Here is a 17,925-nt window from a genome sequence, read left to right as displayed (position 1 = left end):
TCGTCTCATTCTCTTTAAAGTCACTTTAAGCACCTTCTAAACCTCATTTTGCATCGTCTCATTCTCTTTAAAGTCACTTTAAGCACCTTCTAAACACCATTTTGCATCGTCTCATTCTCTTTAAAGTCACTTTAAGCACCTTCTAAACACCATTTTGCATCGTCTCATTCTCTTTAAAGTCACCTTAAGCACCTTCTAAACACCATTTTGCATCGTCTCATTCTCTTTAAAGTCACTTTAAGCACCTTCTAAACACCATTTTGCATCGTCTCATTCTCTTTAAAGTCACTTTAAGCACCTTCTAAACCTCATTTTGCATCGTCTCATTCTCTTTAAAGTCACTTTAAGCACCTTCTAAACCTCATTTTGCATCGTCTCATTCTCTTTAAAGTCACTTTAAGCACCTTCTAAACCTCATTTTGCATCGTCTCATTCTCTTTAAAGTCACTTTAAGCACCTTCTAAACACCATTTTGCATCGTCTCATTCTCTTTAAAGTCACTTTAAGCACCTTCTAAACCTCATTTTGCATCGTCTCATTCTCTTTAAAGTCACCTTAAGCACCTTCTAAACACCATTTTGCATCGTCTCATTCTCTTTAAAGTCACTTTAAGCACCTTCTAAACACCATTTTGCATCGTCTCATTCTCTTTAAAGTCACCTTAAGCACCTTCTAAACACCATTTTGCATCGTCTCATTCTCTTTAAAGTCACTTCAAGCACCTTCTAAACACCATTTTGCATCGTCTCATTCTCTTTAAAGTCACTTTAAGCACCTTCTAAACCTCATTTTGCATCGTCTCATTCTCTTTAAAGTCACCTTAAGCACCTTCTAAACACCATTTTGCATCGTCTCATTCTCTTTAAAGTCACTTTAAGCACCTTCTAAACCTCATTTTGCATCGTCTCATTCTCTTTAAAGTCACTTTAAGCACCTTCTAAACACCATTTTGCATCGTCTCATTCTCTTTAAAGTCACCTTAAGCACCTTCTAAACCTCATTTTGCATCGTCTCATTCTCTTTAAAGTCACTTTAAGCACCTTCTAAACCTCATTTTGCATCGTCTCATTCTCTTTAAAGTCACTTTAAGCACCTTCTAAACCTCATTTTGCATCGTCTCATTCTCTTTAAAGTCACTTTAAGCACCTTCTAAACCTCATTTTGCATCGTCTCATTCTCTTTAAAGTCACCTTAAGCACCTTCTAAACCTCATTTTGCATCGTCTCATTCTCTTTAAAGTCACTTTAAGCACCTTCTAAACCTCATTTTGCATCGTCTCATTCTCTTTAAAGTCACCTTAAGCACCTTCTAAACACCATTTTGCATCGTCTCATTCTCTTTAAAGTCACTTTAAGCACCTTCTAAACCTCATTTTGCATCGTCTCATTCTCTTTAAAGTCACTTTAAGCACCTTCTAAACACCATTTTGCATCGTCTCATTCTCTTTAAAGTCACTTTAAGCACCTTCTAAACCTCATTTTGCATCGTCTCATTCTCTTTAAAGTCACTTTAAGCACCTTCTAAACCTCATTTTGCATCGTCTCATTCTCTTTAAAGTCACTTTAAGCACCTTCTAAACCTCATTTTGCATCGTCTCATTCTCTTTAAAGTCACTTTAAGCACCTTCTAAACACCATTTTGCATCGTCTCATTCTCTTTAAAGTCACTTTAAGCACCTTCTAAACCTCATTTTGCATCGTCTCATTCTCTTTAAAGTCACCTTAAGCACCTTCTAAACACCATTTTGCATCGTCTCATTCTCTTTAAAGTCACTTTAAGCACCTTCTAAACACCATTTTGCATCGTCTCATTCTCTTTAAAGTCACCTTAAGCACCTTCTAAACACCATTTTGCATCGTCTCATTCTCTTTAAAGTCACTTTAAGCACCTTCTAAACACCATTTTGCATCGTCTCATTCTCTTTAAAGTCACTTTAAGCACCTTCTAAACCTCATTTTGCATCGTCTCATTCTCTTTAAAGTCACCTTAAGCACCTTCTAAACACCATTTTGCATCGTCTCATTTTCTTTAAAGTCACTTTAAGCACCTTCTAAACCTCATTTTGCATCGTCTTATTCTCTTTAAAGTCACTTTAAGCACCTTCTAAACACCATTTTGCATCGTCTCATTCTCTTTAAAGTCACCTTAAGCACCTTCTAAACACCATTTTGCATCGTCTCATTCTCTTTAAAGTCACTTTAAGCACCTTCTAAACCTCATTTTGCATCGTCTCATTCTCTTTAAAGTCACTTTAAGCACCTTCTAAACACCATTTTGCATCGTCTCATTCTCTTTAAAGTCACCTTAAGCACCTTCTAAACCTCATTTTGCATCGTCTCATTCTCTTTAAAGTCACTTTAAGCACCTTCTAAACACCATTTTGCATCGTCTCATTCTCTTTAAAGTCACCTTAAGCACCTTCTAAACACCATTTTGCATCGTCTCATTCTCTTTAAAGTCACTTTAAGCACCTTCTAAACACCATTTTGCATCGTCTCATTCTCTTTAAAGTCACTTTAAGCACCTTCTAAACCTCATTTTGCATCGTCTCATTCTCTTTAAAGTCACCTTAAGCACCTTCTAAACCTCATTTTGCATCGTCTCATTCTCTTTAAAGTCACTTTAAGCACCTTCTAAACCTCATTTTGCATCGTCTCATTCTCTTTAAAGTCACTTTAAGCACCTTCTCAACCTCATTTTGCATCGTCTCATTCTCTTTAAAGTCACTTTAAGCACCTTCTAAACCTCATTTTGCATCGTCTCATTCTCTTTAAAGTCACTTTAAGCACCTTCTAAACCTCATTTTGCATCGTCTCATTCTCTTTAAAGTCACCTTAAGCACCTTCTAAACCTCATTTTGCATCGTCTCATTCTCTTTAAAGTCACTTTAAGCACCTTCTAAACACCATTTTGCATCGTCTCATTCTCTTTAAAGTCACTTTAAGCACCTTCTAAACACCATTTTGCATCGTCTCATTCTCTTTAAAGTCACTTTAAGCACCTTCTAAACACCATTTTGCATCGTCTCATTCTCTTTAAAGTCACTTTAAGCACCTTCTAAACCTCATTTTGCATCGTCTCATTCTCTTTAAAGTCACTTTAAGCACCTTCTAAACCTCATTTTGCATCGTCTCATTCTCTTTAAAGTCACTTTAAGCACCTTCTAAACCTCATTTTGCATCGTCTCATTCTCTTTAAAGTCACTTTAAGCACCTTCTAAACCTCATTTTGCATCGTCTCATTCTCTTTAAAGTCACCTTAAGCACCTTCTAAACCTCATTTTGCATCGTCTCATTCTCTTTAAAGTCACCTTAAGCACCTTCTAAACACCATTTTGCATCGTCTCATTCTCTTTAAAGTCACTTTAAGCACCTTCTAAACCTCATTTTGCATCGTCTCATTCTCTTTAAAGTCACCTTAAGCACCTTCTAAACACCATTTTGCATCGTCTCATTCTCTTTAAAGTCACCTTAAGCACCTTCTAAACACCATTTTGCATCGTCTCATTCTCTTTAAAGTCACTTTAAGCACCTTCTAAACACCATTTTGCATCGTCTCATTCTCTTTCAAGTCACTTTAAGCACCTTCTAAACACCATTTTGCATCGTCTCATTCTCTTTAAAGTCACTTTAAGCACCTTCTAAACCTCATTTTGCATCGTCTCATTCTCTTTAAAGTCACCTTAAGCACCTTCTAAACACCATTTTGCATCGTCTCATTCTCTTTAAAGTCACTTTAAGCACCTTCTAAACCTCATTTTGCATCGTCTCATTCTCTTTAAAGTCACCTTAAGCACCTTCTAAACCTCATTTTGCATCGTCTCATTCTCTTTAAAGTCACTTTAAGCACCTTCTAAACCTCATTTTGCATCGTCTCATTCTCTTTAAAGTCACCTTAAGCACCTTCTAAACACCATTTTGCATCGTCTCATTCTCTTTAAAGTCACTTTAAGCACCTTCTAAACCTCATTTTGCATCGTCTCATTCTCTTTAAAGTCACCTTAAGCACCTTCTAAACACCATTTTGCATCGTCTCATTCTCTTTAAAGTCACTTTAAGCACCTTCTAAACACCATTTTGTATCGTCTCATTCTCTTTAAAGTCACTTTAAGCACCTTCTAAACCTCATTTTGCATCGTCTCATTCTCTTTAAAGTCACCTTAAGCACCTTCTAAACCTCATTTTGCATCGTCTCATTCTCTTTAAAGTCACCTTAAGCACCTTCTAAACCTCATTTTGCATCGTCTCATTCTCTTTAAAGTCACCTTAAGCACCTTCTAAACCTCATTTTGCATCGTCTCATTCTCTTTAAAGTCACTTTAAGCACCTTCTAAACCTCATTTTGCATCGTCTCATTCTCTTTAAAGTCACCTTAAGCACCTTCTAAACCTCATTTTGCATCGTCTCATTCTCTTTAAAGTCACTTTAAGCACCTTCTAAACCTCATTTTGCATCGTCTCATTCTCTTTAAAGTCACTTTAAGCACCTTCTAAACCTCATTTTGCATCGTCTCATTCTCTTTAAAGTCACCTTAAGCACCTTTTAAACACCATTTTGCATCGTCTCATTCTCTTTAAAGTCACTTTAAGCACCTTCTAAACCTCATTTTGCATCGTCTCATTCTCTTTAAAGTCACTTTCAGCACCTTCTAAACCTCATTTTGCATCGTCTCATTCTCTTTAAAGTCACTTTAAGCACCTTCTAAACACCATTTTGCATCGTCTCATTCTCTTTAAAGTCACTTTAAGCACCTTCTAAACCTCATTTTGCATCGTCTCATTCTCTTTAAAGTCACTTTAAGCACCTTCTAAACCTCATTTTGCATCGTCTCATTCTCTTTAAAGTCACTTTAAGCACCTTCTAAACCTCATTTTGCATCGTCTCATTCTCTTTAAAGTCACCTTAAGCACCTTCTAAACACCATTTTGCATCGTCTCATTCTCTTTAAAGTCACTTTAAGCACCTTCTAAACACCATTTTGCATCGTCTCATTCTCTTTAAAGTCACTTTAAGCACCTTCTAAACACCATTTTGCATCGTCTCATTCTCTTTAAAGTCACTTTAAGCACCTTCTAAACCTCATTTTGCATCGTCTCATTCTCTTTAAAGTCACCTTAAGCACCTTCTAAACACCATTTTGCATCGTCTCATTCTCTTTAAAGTCACATTAAGCACCTTCTAAACCTAATTTTGCATCGTCTCATTCTCTTTAAAGTCACCTTAAGCACCTTCTAAACACCATTTTGCATCGTCTCATTCTCTTTAAAGTCACCTTAAGCACCTTCTAAACCTCATTTTGCATCGTCTCATTCTCTTTAAAGTCACCTTAAGCACCTTCTAAACCTCATTTTGCATCGTCTCATTCTCTTTAAAGTAACTTTAAGCACCTTCTAAACACCATTTTGCATCGTCTCATTCTCTTTAAAGTCACTTTAAGCACCTTCTAAACCTCATTTTGCATCGTCTCATTCTCTTTAAAGTCACCTTAAGCACCTTCTAAACACCATTTTGCATCGTCTCATTCTCTTTAAAGTCACATTAAGCACCTTCTCAACCTAATTTTGCATCGTCTCATTCTCTTTAAAGTCACCTTAAGCACCTTCTAAACACCATTTTGCATCGTCTCATTCTCTTTAAAGTCACTTTAAGCACCTTCTAAACCTAATTTTGCATCGTCTCATTCTCTTTAAAGTCACCTTAAGCACCTTCTAAACCTCATTTTGCATCGTCTCATTCTCTTTGAAGTCACCTTAAGCACCTTCTAAACACCATTTTGCATCGTCTCATTCTCTTTAAAGTCACTTTAAGCACCTTCTAAACACCATTTTGCATCGTCTCATTCTCTTTAAAGTCACTTTAAGCACCTTCTAAACCTCATTTTGCATCGTCTCATTCTCTTTAAAGTCACCTTAAGCACCTTCTAAACACCATTTTGCATCGTCTCATTCTCTTTAAAGTCACATTAAGCACCTTCTAAACCTAATTTTGCATCGTCTCATTCTCTTTAAAGTCACCTTAAGCACCTTCTAAACACCATTTTGCATCGTCTCATTCTCTTTAAAGTCACCTTAAGCACCTTCTAAACCTCATTTTGCATCGTCTCATTCTCTTTAAAGTCACTTTAAGCACCTTCTAAACCTCATTTTGCATCGTCTCATTCTCTTTAAAGTCACTTTAAGCACCTTCTAAACCTCATTTTGCATCGTCTCATTCTCTTTAAAGTCACTTTAAGCACCTTCTAAACCTCATTTTGCATCGTCTCATTCTCTTTAAAGTCACCTTAAGCACCTTCTAAACACCATTTTGCATCGTCTCATTCTCTTTAAAGTCACCTTAAGCACCTTATAAACCTCATTTTGCATCGTCTCATTCTCTTTAAAGTCACTTTAAGCACCTTCTAAACACCATTTTGCATCGTCTCATTCTCTTTAAAGTCACTTTAAGCACCTTCTAAACCTCATTTTGCATCGTCTCATTCTCTTTAAAGTCACCTTAAGCACCTTCTAAACCTCATTTTGCATCGTCTTATTCTCTTTAAAGTCACCTTAAGCACCTTCTAAACACCATTTTGCATCGTCTCATTCTCTTTAAAGTCACTTTAAGCACCTTCTAAACACCATTTTGCATCGTCTCATTCTCTTTAAAGTCACTTTAAGCACCTTCTAAACCTCATTTTGCATCGTCTCATTCTCTTTAAAGTCACCTTAAGCACCTTCTAAACACCATTTTGCATCGTCTCATTCTCTTTAAAGTCACTTTAAGCACCTTCTAAAGACCATTTTGCATCGTCTCATTCTCTTTAAAGTCACTTTAAGCACCTTCTAAACACCATTTTGCATCGTCTCATTCTCTTTAAAGTCACCTTAAGCACCTTCTAAACACCATTTTGCATCGTCTCATTCTCTTTAAAGTCACTTTAAGCACCTTCTAAACCTCATTTTGCATCGTCTCATTCTCTTTAAAGTCACTTTAAGCACCTTCTAAACCTCATTTTGCATCGTCTCATTCTCTTTAAAGTCACCTTAAGCACCTTCTAAACACCATTTTGCATCGTCTCATTCTCTTTAAAGTCACTTTAAGCACCTTCTAAACCTCATTTTGCATCGTCTTATTCTCTTTAAAGTCACCTTAAGCACCTTCTAAACACCATTTTGCATCGTCTCATTCTCTTTAAAGTCACTTTAAGCACCTTCTAAACACCATTTTCCATCGTCTCATTCTCTTTAAAGTCACTTTAAGCACCTTCTAAACACCATTTTGCATCGTCTCATTCTCTTTAAAGTCACAGTTTTGCACCTTCTAAACACCATTTTGCATCGTCTCATTCTCTTTAAAGTCACCTTAAGCACCTTCTAAACACCATTTTGCATCGTCTCATTCTCTTTAAAGTCACTTTAAGCACCTTCTAAACCTCATTTTGCATCGTCTCATTCTCTTTAAAGTCACCTTAAGCACCTTCTAAACACCATTTTGCATCGTCTCATTCTCTTTAAAGTCACTTTAAGCACCTTCTAAACCTCATTTTGCATCGTCTCATTCTCTTTAAAGTCACCTTAAGCACCTTCTAAACCTCATTTTGCATCGTCTCATTCTCTTTAAAGTCACTTTAAGCACCTTCTAAACCTCATTTTGCATCGTCTCATTCTCTTTAAACTCACCTTAAGCACCTTCTAAACCTCATTTTGCATCGTCTCATTCTCTTTAAAGTCACCTTAAGCACCTTCTAAACACCATTTTGCATCGTCTCATTCTCTTTAAAGTCACTTTAAGCACCTTCTAAACCTCATTTTGCATCGTCTCATTCTCTTTAAAGTCACCTTAAGCACCTTCTAAACCTCATTTTGCATCGTCTCATTCTCTTTAAAGTCACTTTAAGCACCTTCTAAACCTCATTTTGCATCGTCTCATTCTCTTTAAAGTCACTTTAAGCACCTTCTAAACCTCATTTTGCATCGTCTCATTCTCTTTAAAGTCACTTTAAGCACCTTCTAAACCTCATTTTGCATCGTCTCATTCTCTTAAAGTCACTTTAAGCACCTTCTAAACCTCATTTTGCATCGTCTCATTCTCTTAAAGTCACTTTCAGCACCTTCTAAACCTCATTTTGCATCGTCTCATTCTCTTAAAGTCACTTTCAGCACCTTCTAAACACCATTTTGCATCGTCTCATTCTCTTTAAAGTCACTTTAAGCACCTTCTAAACACCATTTTGCATCGTCTCATTCTCTTTAAAGTCACTTTAAGCACCTTCTAAACCTCATTTTGCATCGTCTCATTCTCTTTAAAGTCACTTTAAGCACCTTCTAAACCTCATTTTGCATCGTCTCATTCTCTTAAAGTCACTTTCAGCACCTTCTAAACACCATTTTGCATCGTCTCATTCTCTTTAAAGTCACTTTAAGCACCTTCTAAACCTCATTTTGCATCGTCTCATTCTATTTAAAGTCACTTTAAGCACCTTCTAAACACCATTTTGCATCGTCTCATTCTCTTTAAAGTCACTTTAAGCACCTTCTAAACACCATTTTGCATCGTCTCATTCTCTTTAAAGTCACTTTAAGCACCTTCTAAACCTCATTTTGCATCGTCTCATTCTCTCTAAAGTCACTTTAAGCACCTTCTAAACCTCATTTTGCATCGTCTCATTCTCTCTAAAGTCACTTTCAGCACCTTCTAAACACCATTTTGCATCGTCTCATTCACTTTAAAGTCACTTTAAGCACCTTCTAAACCTCATTTTGCATCGTCTCATTCTCTTTAAAGTCACTTTCAGCACCTTCTAAACCTCATTTTGCATCGTCTCATTCTCTTTAAAGTCACTTTAAGCACCTTCTAAACCTCATTTTGCATCGTCTCATTCTCTTTAAAGTCACTTTAAGCACCTTCTAAACCTCATTTTGCATCGTCTAATTCTCTCTAAAGTCACTTTAAGCACCTTCTAAACCTCATTTTGCATCGTCTCATTCTCTTTAAAGTCACTTTAAGCACCTTCTAAACCTCATTTTGCATCGTCTAATTCTCTCTAAAGTCACTTTAAGCACCTTCTAAACCTCATTTTGCATCGTCTCATTCTCTTTAAAGTCACTTTAAGCACCTTCTAAACCTCATTTTGCATCGTCTCATTCTCTTTAAAGTCACCTTAAGCACCTTCTAAACCTCATTTTGCATCGTCTCATTCTCTTTAAAGTCACCTTAAGCACCTTCTAAACACCATTTTGCATCGTCTCATTCTCTTTAAAGTCACTTTAAGCACCTTCTAAACACCATTTTGCATCGTCTCATTCTCTTAAAGTCACTTTAAGCACCTTCTAAACCTCATTTTGCATCGTCTCATTCTCTTTAAAGTCACTTTCAGCACCTTCTAAACCTCATTTTGCATCGTCTCATTCTCTTTAAAGTCACTTTAAGCACCTTCTAAACCTCATTTTGCATCGTCTAATTCTCTCTAAAGTCACTTTAAGCACCTTCTAAACCTCATTTTGCATCGTCTCATTCTCTTTAAAGTCACTTTAAGCACCTTCTAAACCTCATTTTGCATCGTCTCATTCTCTTTAAAGTCACCTTAAGCACCTTCTAAACCTCATTTTGCATCGTCTCATTCTCTTTAAAGTCACCTTAAGCACCTTCTAAACACCATTTTGCATCGTCTCATTCTCTTTAAAGTCACTTTAAGCACCTTCTAAACCTCATTTTGCATCGTCTCATTCTCTTAAAGTCACTTTAAGCACCTTCTAAACCTCATTTTGCATCGTCTCATTCTCTTTAAAGTCACTTTCAGCACCTTCTAAACCTCATTTTGCATCGTCTCATTCTCTTTAAAGTCACTTTAAGCACCTTCTAAACCTCATTTTGCATCGTCTCATTCTCTTTAAAGTCACTTTAAGCACCTTCTAAACCTCATTTTGCATCGTCTAATTCTCTCTAAAGTCACTTTAAGCACCTTCTAAACCTCATTTTGCATCGTCTCATTCTCTCGTAAGTCACTTTCAGCACCTTCTAAACACCATTTTGCATCGTCTCATTCTCTTTAAAGTCACTTTAAGCACCTTCTAAACCTCATTTTGCATCGTCTCATTCTCTTTAAAGTCACTTTAAGCACCTTCTAAACCTCATTTTGCATCGTCTCATTCTCTTTAAAGTCACTTTCAGCACCTTCTAAACACCATTTTGCATCGTCTCATTCTCTTTAAAGTCACTTTAAGCACCTTCTAAACACCATTTTGCATCGTCTCATTCTCTTTAAAGTCACTTTAAGCACCTTCTAAACACCATTTTGCATCGTCTCATTCTCTCTAAAGTCACTTTCAGCACCTTCTAAACACCATTTTGCATCGTCTCATTTTCTTTAAAGTCACTTTAAGCACCTTCTAAACCTCATTTTGCATCGTCTCATTCTCTTTAAAGTCACTTTCAGCACCTTCTAAACACCATTTTGCATCGTCTCATTCTCTTTAAAGTCACTTTAAGCACCTTCTAAACCTCATTTTGCATCGTCTCATTCTCTTTAAAGTCACTTTAAGCACCTTCTAAACCTCATTTTGCATCGTCTCATTCTCTCTAAAGTCACTTTCAGCACCTTCTAAACACCATTTTGCATCGTCTCATTCTCTTTAAAGTCACTTTAAGCACCTTCTAAACCTCATTTTGCATCGTCTCATTCTCTTTAAAGTCACTTTAAGCACCTTCTAAACACCATTTTGCATCGTCTCATTCTCTTTAAAGTCACTTTAAGCACCTTCTAAACACCATTTTGCATCGTCTCATTCTCTTTAAAGTCACTTTAAGCACCTTCTAAACACCATTTTGCATCGTCTCATTCTCTTTAAAGTCACTTTAAGCACCTTCTAAACCTCATTTTGCATCGTCTCATTCTCTTTAAAGTCACTTTAAGCACCTTCTAAACCTCATTTTGCATCGTCTCATTCTCTTTAAAGTCACTTTAAGCACCTTCTAAACCTCATTTTGCATCGTCTCATTCTCTTTAAAGTCACTTTAAGCACCTTCTAAACCTCATTTTGCATCGTCTCATTCTCTTTAAAGTCACTTTAAGCACCTTCTAAACCTCATTTTGCATCGTCTTATTCTCTTTAAAGTCACCTTAAGCACCTTCTAAACACCATTTTGCATCGTCTCATTCTCTTAAAGTCACTTTAAGCACCTTCTAAACACCATTTTGCATCGTCTCATTCTCTTTAAAGTCACTTTAAGCACCTTCTAAACACCATTTTGCATCGTCTCATTCTCTTTAAAGTCACTTTAAGCACCTTCTAAACCTCATTTTGCATCGTCTCATTCTCTTTAAAGTCACTTTAAGCACCTTCTAAACCTCATTTTGCATCGTCTCATTCTCTTTAAAGTCACCTTAAGCACCTTCTAAACACCATTTTGCATCGTCTCATTCTCTTTAAAGTCACATTAAGCACCTTCTAAACCTAATTTTGCATCGTCTCATTCTCTTTAAAGTCACCTTAAGCACCTTCTAAACACCATTTTGCATCGTCTCATTCTCTTTAAAGTCACTTTAAGCACCTTCTAAACACCATTTTGCATCGTCTCATTCTCTTTAAAGTCACCTTAAGCACCTTCTAAACCTCATTTTGCATCGTCTCATTCTCTTTAAAGTCACTTTAAGCACCTTCTAAACCTCATTTTGCATCGTCTCATTCTCTTTAAAGTCACTTTAAGCACCTTCTAAACCTCATTTTGCATCGTCTCATTCTCTTTAAAGTCACTTTAAGCACCTTCTAAACCTCATTTTGCATCGTCTCATTCTCTTTAAAGTCACCTTAAGCACCTTCTAAACCTCATTTTGCATCGTCTCATTCTCTTTAAAGTCACTTTAAGCACCTTCTAAACCTCATTTTGCATCGTCTCATTCTCTTTAAAGTCACTTTAAGCACCTTCTAAACACCATTTTGCATCGTCTCATTCTCTTTAAAGTCACTTTAAGCACCTTCTAAACCTCATTTTGCATCGTCTCATTCTCTTTAAAGTCACTTTAAGCACCTTCTAAACCTCATTTTGCATCGTCTCATTCTCTTAAAGTCACTTTCAGCACCTTCTAAACACCATTTTGCATCGTCTCATTCTCTTTAAAGTCACTTTAAGCACCTTCTAAACCTCATTTTGCATCGTCTCATTCTCTCTAAAGTCACTTTCAGCAATTTCTAAACACCATTTTGCATCGTCTCATTCTCTCTAAAGTCACTTTCAGCACCTTCTAAACACCATTTTGCATCGTCTCATTCTCTTTAAAGTCACTTTAAGCACCTTCTAAACACCATTTTGCATCGTCTCATTCTCTTTAAAGTCACTTTAAGCACCTTCTAAACCTCATTTTGCATCGTCTCATTCTCTTTAAAGTCACTTTAAGCACCTTCTAAACACCATTTTGCATCGTCTCATTCTCTTTAAAGTCACCTTAAGCACCTTCTAAACACCATTTTGCATCGTCTCATTCTCTTTAAAGTCACTTTAAGCACCTGCTAAACCTCATTTTACATCGTCTCATTCTCTTTAAAGTCACTTTAAGCACCTTCTAAACCTCATTTTGCATCGTCTCATTCTCTTTAAAGTCACTTTAAGCACCTTCTAAACCTCATTTTGCATCGTCTCATTCTCTTTAAAGTCACCTTAAGCACCTTCTAAACACCATTTTGCATCGTCTCATTCTCTTTAAAGTCACCTTAAGCACCTTCTAAACACCATTTTGCATCGTCTCATTCTCTTTAAAGTCACCTTAAGCACCTTCTAAACCTCATTTTGCATCGTCTCATTCTCTTTAAAGTCACTTTAAGCACCTTCTAAACCTCATTTTGCATCGTCTCATTCTCTTTAAAGTCACTTTAAGCACCTTCTAAACACCATTTTGCATCGTCTCATTCTCTTTAAAGTCACTTTAAGCACCTTCTAAACCTCATTTTGCATCGTCTCATTCTCTTTAAAGTCACCTTAAGCACCTTCTAAACACCATTTTGCATCGTCTCATTCTCTTTAAAGTCACCTTAAGCACCTTCTAAACCTCATTTTGCATCGTCTCATTCTCTTTAAAGTCACTTTAAGCACCTTCTAAACACCATTTTGCATCGTCTCATTCTCTTTAAAGTCACTTTAAGCACCTTCTAAACCTCATTTTGCATCGTCTCATTCTCTTTAAAGTCACCTTAAGCACCTTCTACACCTCATTTTGCATCGTCTTATTCTCTTTAAAGTCACCTTAAGCACCTTCTAAACACCATTTTGCATCGTCTCATTCTCTTTAAAGTCACTTTAAGCACCTTCTAAAGACCATTTTGCATCGTCTCATTCTCTTTAAAGTCACTTTAAGCACCTTCTAAACACCATTTTGCATCGTCTCATTCTCTTTAAAGTCACCTTAAGCACCTTCTAAACACCATTTTGCATCGTCTCATTCTCTTTAAAGTCACTTTAAGCACCTGCTAAACCTCATTTTACATCGTCTCATTCTCTTTAAAGTCACTTTAAGCACCTTCTAAACCTCATTTTGCATCGTCTCATTCTCTTTAAAGTCACTTTAAGCACCTTCTAAACCTCATTTTGCATCGTCTCATTCTCTTTAAAGTCACCTTAAGCACCTTCTAAACCTCATTTTGCATCGTCTCATTCTCTTTAAAGTCACCTTAAGCACCTTCTAAACACCATTTTGCATCGTCTCATTCTCTTTAAAGTCACTTTAAGCACCTTCTAAACACCATTTTGCATCGTCTCATTCTCTTTAAAGTCACTTTAAGCACCTTCTAAACACCATTTTGCATCGTCTCATTCTCTTTAAAGTCACCTTAAGCACCTTCTAAACACCATTTTGCATCGTCTCATTCTCTTTAAAGTCACTTTAAGCACCTTCTAAACCTCATTTTGCATCGTCTCATTCTCTTTAAAGTCACCTTAAGCACCTTCTAAACACCATTTTGCATCGTCTCATTCTCTTTAAAGTCACTTTAAGCACCTTCTAAACCTCATTTTGCATCGTCTCATTCTCTTTAAAGTCACCTTAAGCACCTTCTAAACCTCATTTTGCATCGTCTCATTCTCTTTAAAGTCACTTTAAGCACCTTCTAAACCTCATTTTGCATCGTCTCATTCTCTTTAAAGTCACCTTAAGCACCTTCTAAACCTCATTTTGCATCGTCTCATTCTCTTTAAAGTCACTTTAAGCACCTTCTAAACACCATTTTGCATCGTCTCATTCTCTTTAAAGTCACTTTAAGCACCTTCTAAACCTCATTTTGCATCGTCTAATTCTCTCTAAAGTCACTTTAAGCACCTTCTAAACCTCATTTTGCATCGTCTCATTCTCTCTAAAGTCACTTTCAGCACCTTCTAAACACCATTTTGCATCGTCTCATTCTCTTTAAAGTCACTTTAAGCACCTTCTAAACACCATTTTGCATCGTCTCATTCTCTTTAAAGTCACCTTAAGCACCTTCTAAACCTCATTTTGCATCGTCTCATTCTCTTTAAAGTCACTTTAAGCACCTTCTAAACCTCATTTTGCATCGTCTCATTCTCTTAAAGTCACTTTCAGCACCTTCTTAACACCATTTTGCATCGTCTCATTCTCTTTAAAGTCACTTTAAGCACCTTCTAAACCTCATTTTGCATCGTCTCATTCTCTTTAAAGTCACTTTAAGCACCTTCTAAACCTCATTTTGCATCGTCTCATTCTCTTTAAAGTCACCTTAAGCACCTTCTAAACACCATTTTGCATCGTCTCATTCTCTTTAAAGTCACTTTAAACACCTTCTAAACACCATTTTGCATCGTCTCATTCTCTTTAAAGTCACCTTAAGCACCTTCTAAACACCATTTTGCATCGTCTCATTCTCTTTAAAGTCACTTTAAGCACCTTCTAAACACCATTTTGCATCTCTCATTCTCTTTAAAGTCACTTTAAGCACCTTCTAAACACCATTTTGCATCGTCTCATTCTCTTTAAAGTCACTTTAAGCACCTTCTAAACACCATTTTGCATCGTCTCATTCTCTTTAAAGTCACTTTAAGCACCTTCTAAACCTCATTTTGCATCGTCTCATTCTCTTTAAAGTCACTTTAAGCACCTTCTAAACACCATTTTGCATCGTCTCATTCTCTTTAAAGTCACTTTAAGCACCTTCTAAACCTCATTTTGCATCGTCTCATTCTCTTTAAAGTCACCTTAAGCACCTTCTAAACCTCATTTTGCATCGTCTCATTCTCTTTAAAGTCACTTTAAGCACCTTCTAAACCTCATTTTGCATCGTCTCATTCTCTTTAAAGTCACTTTAAGCACCTTCTAAACCTCATTTTGCATCGTCTCATTCTCTTTAAAGTCACTTTAAGCACCTTCTAAACCTCATTTTGCATCGTCTCATTCTCTTTAAAGTCACTTTAAGCACCTTCTAAACACCATTTTGCATCGTCTCATTCTCTTTAAAGTCACTTTAAGCACCTTCTAAACACCATTTTGCATCGTCTCATTCTCTTTAAAGTCACCTTAAGCACCTTCTAAACACCATTTTGCATCGTCTCATTCTCTTTAAAGTCACTTTAAGCACCTTCTAAACACCATTTTGCATCGTCTCATTCTCTTTAAAGTCACTTTAAGCACCTTCTAAACCTCATTTTGCATCGTCTCATTCTCTTTAAAGTCACTTTAAGCACCTTCTAAACCTCATTTTGCATCGTCTCATTCTCTTTAAAGTCACTTTAAGCACCTTCTAAACCTCATTTTGCATCGTCTCATTCTCTTTAAAGTCACTTTAAGCACCTTCTAAACACCATTTTGCATCGTCTCATTCTCTTTAAAGTCACTTTAAGCACCTTCTAAACCTCATTTTGCATCGTCTCATTCTCTTTAAAGTCACCTTAAGCACCTTCTAAACACCATTTTGCATCGTCTCATTCTCTTTAAAGTCACTTTAAGCACCTTCTAAACACCATTTTGCATCGTCTCATTCTCTTTAAAGTCACCTTAAGCACCTTCTAAACACCATTTTGCATCGTCTCATTCTCTTTAAAGTCACTTCAAGCACCTTCTAAACACCATTTTGCATCGTCTCATTCTCTTTAAAGTCACTTTAAGCACCTTCTAAACCTCATTTTGCATCGTCTCATTCTCTTTAAAGTCACCTTAAGCACCTTCTAAACACCATTTTGCATCGTCTCATTCTCTTTAAAGTCACTTTAAGCACCTTCTAAACCTCATTTTGCATCGTCTCATTCTCTTTAAAGTCACTTTAAGCACCTTCTAAACACCATTTTGCATCGTCTCATTCTCTTTAAAGTCACCTTAAGCACCTTCTAAACCTCATTTTGCATCGTCTCATTCTCTTTAAAGTCACTTTAAGCACCTTCTAAACCTCATTTTGCATCGTCTCATTCTCTTTAAAGTCACTTTAAGCACCTTCTAAACCTCATTTTGCATCGTCTCATTCTCTTTAAAGTCACTTTAAGCACCTTCTAAACCTCATTTTGCATCGTCTCATTCTCTTTAAAGTCACCTTAAGCACCTTCTAAACCTCATTTTGCATCGTCTCATTCTCTTTAAAGTCACTTTAAGCACCTTCTAAACCTCATTTTGCATCGTCTCATTCTCTTTAAAGTCACCTTAAGCACCTTCTAAACACCATTTTGCATCGTCTCATTCTCTTTAAAGTCACTTTAAGCACCTTCTAAACCTCATTTTGCATCGTCTCATTCTCTTTAAAGTCACTTTAAGCACCTTCTAAACACCATTTTGCATCGTCTCATTCTCTTTAAAGTCACTTTAAGCACCTTCTAAACCTCATTTTGCATCGTCTCATTCTCTTTAAAGTCACTTTAAGCACCTTCTAAACCTCATTTTGCATCGTCTCATTCTCTTTAAAGTCACTTTAAGCACCTTCTAAACCTCATTTTGCATCGTCTCATTCTCTTTAAAGTCACTTTAAGCACCTTCTAAACACCATTTTGCATCGTCTCATTCTCTTTAAAGTCACTTTAAGCACCTTCTAAACCTCATTTTGCATCGTCTCATTCTCTTTAAAGTCACTTTAAGCACCTTCTAAACCTCATTTTGCATCGTCTCATTCTCTTTAAAGTCACTTTAAGCACCTTCTAAACCTCATTTTGCATCGTCTCATTCTCTTTAAAGTCACTTTAAGCACCTTCTAAACACCATTTTGCATCGTCTCATTCTCTTTAAAGTCACTTTAAGCACCTTCTAAACCTCATTTTGCATCGTCTCATTCTCTTTAAAGTCACTTTAAGCACCTTCTAAACCTCATTTTGCATCGTCTCATTCTCTTTAAAGTCACCTTAAGCACCTTCTAAACCTCATTTTGCATCGTCTCATGCTCTTTAAAGTCACTTTAAGCACCTTCTAAACACCATTTTGCATCGTCTCATTCTCTTTAAAGTCACTTTAAGCACCTTCTAAACCTCATTTTGCATCGTCTCATTCTCTTTAAAGTCACTTTAAGCACCTTCTAAACACCATTTTGCATCGTCTCATTCTCTTTAAAGTCACCTTAAGCACCTTCTAAACACCATTTTGCATCGTCTCATTCTCTTTAAAGTCACTTTAAGCACCTTCTAAACCTCATTTTGCATCGTCTCATTCTCTTTAAAGTCACTTTAAGCACCTTCTAAACACCATTTTGCATCGTCTCATTCTCTTTAAAGTCACTTTAAGCACCTTCTAAACCTCATTTTGCATCGTCTCATTCTCTTTAAAGTCACCTTAAGCACCTTCTAAACCTCATTTTGCATCGTCTCATTCTCTTTAAAGTCACCTTAAGCACCTTCTAAACACCATTTTGCATCGTCTCATTCTCTTTAAAGTCACCTTAAGCACCTTCTAATCCTCATTTTGCATCGTCTCATTCTCTTTAAAGTCACTTTAAGCACCTTCTAAACCTCATTTTGCATCGTCTCATTCTCTTTAAAG

Source organism: Anopheles ziemanni, unplaced genomic scaffold, assembly GCF_943734765.1.
Source record: "Anopheles ziemanni unplaced genomic scaffold, idAnoZiCoDA_A2_x.2 U_12, whole genome shotgun sequence".
NCBI lineage: Eukaryota > Metazoa > Arthropoda > Insecta > Diptera > Culicidae > Anopheles > Anopheles ziemanni.
Note: the sequence above shows the minus strand (reverse complement) of the source record.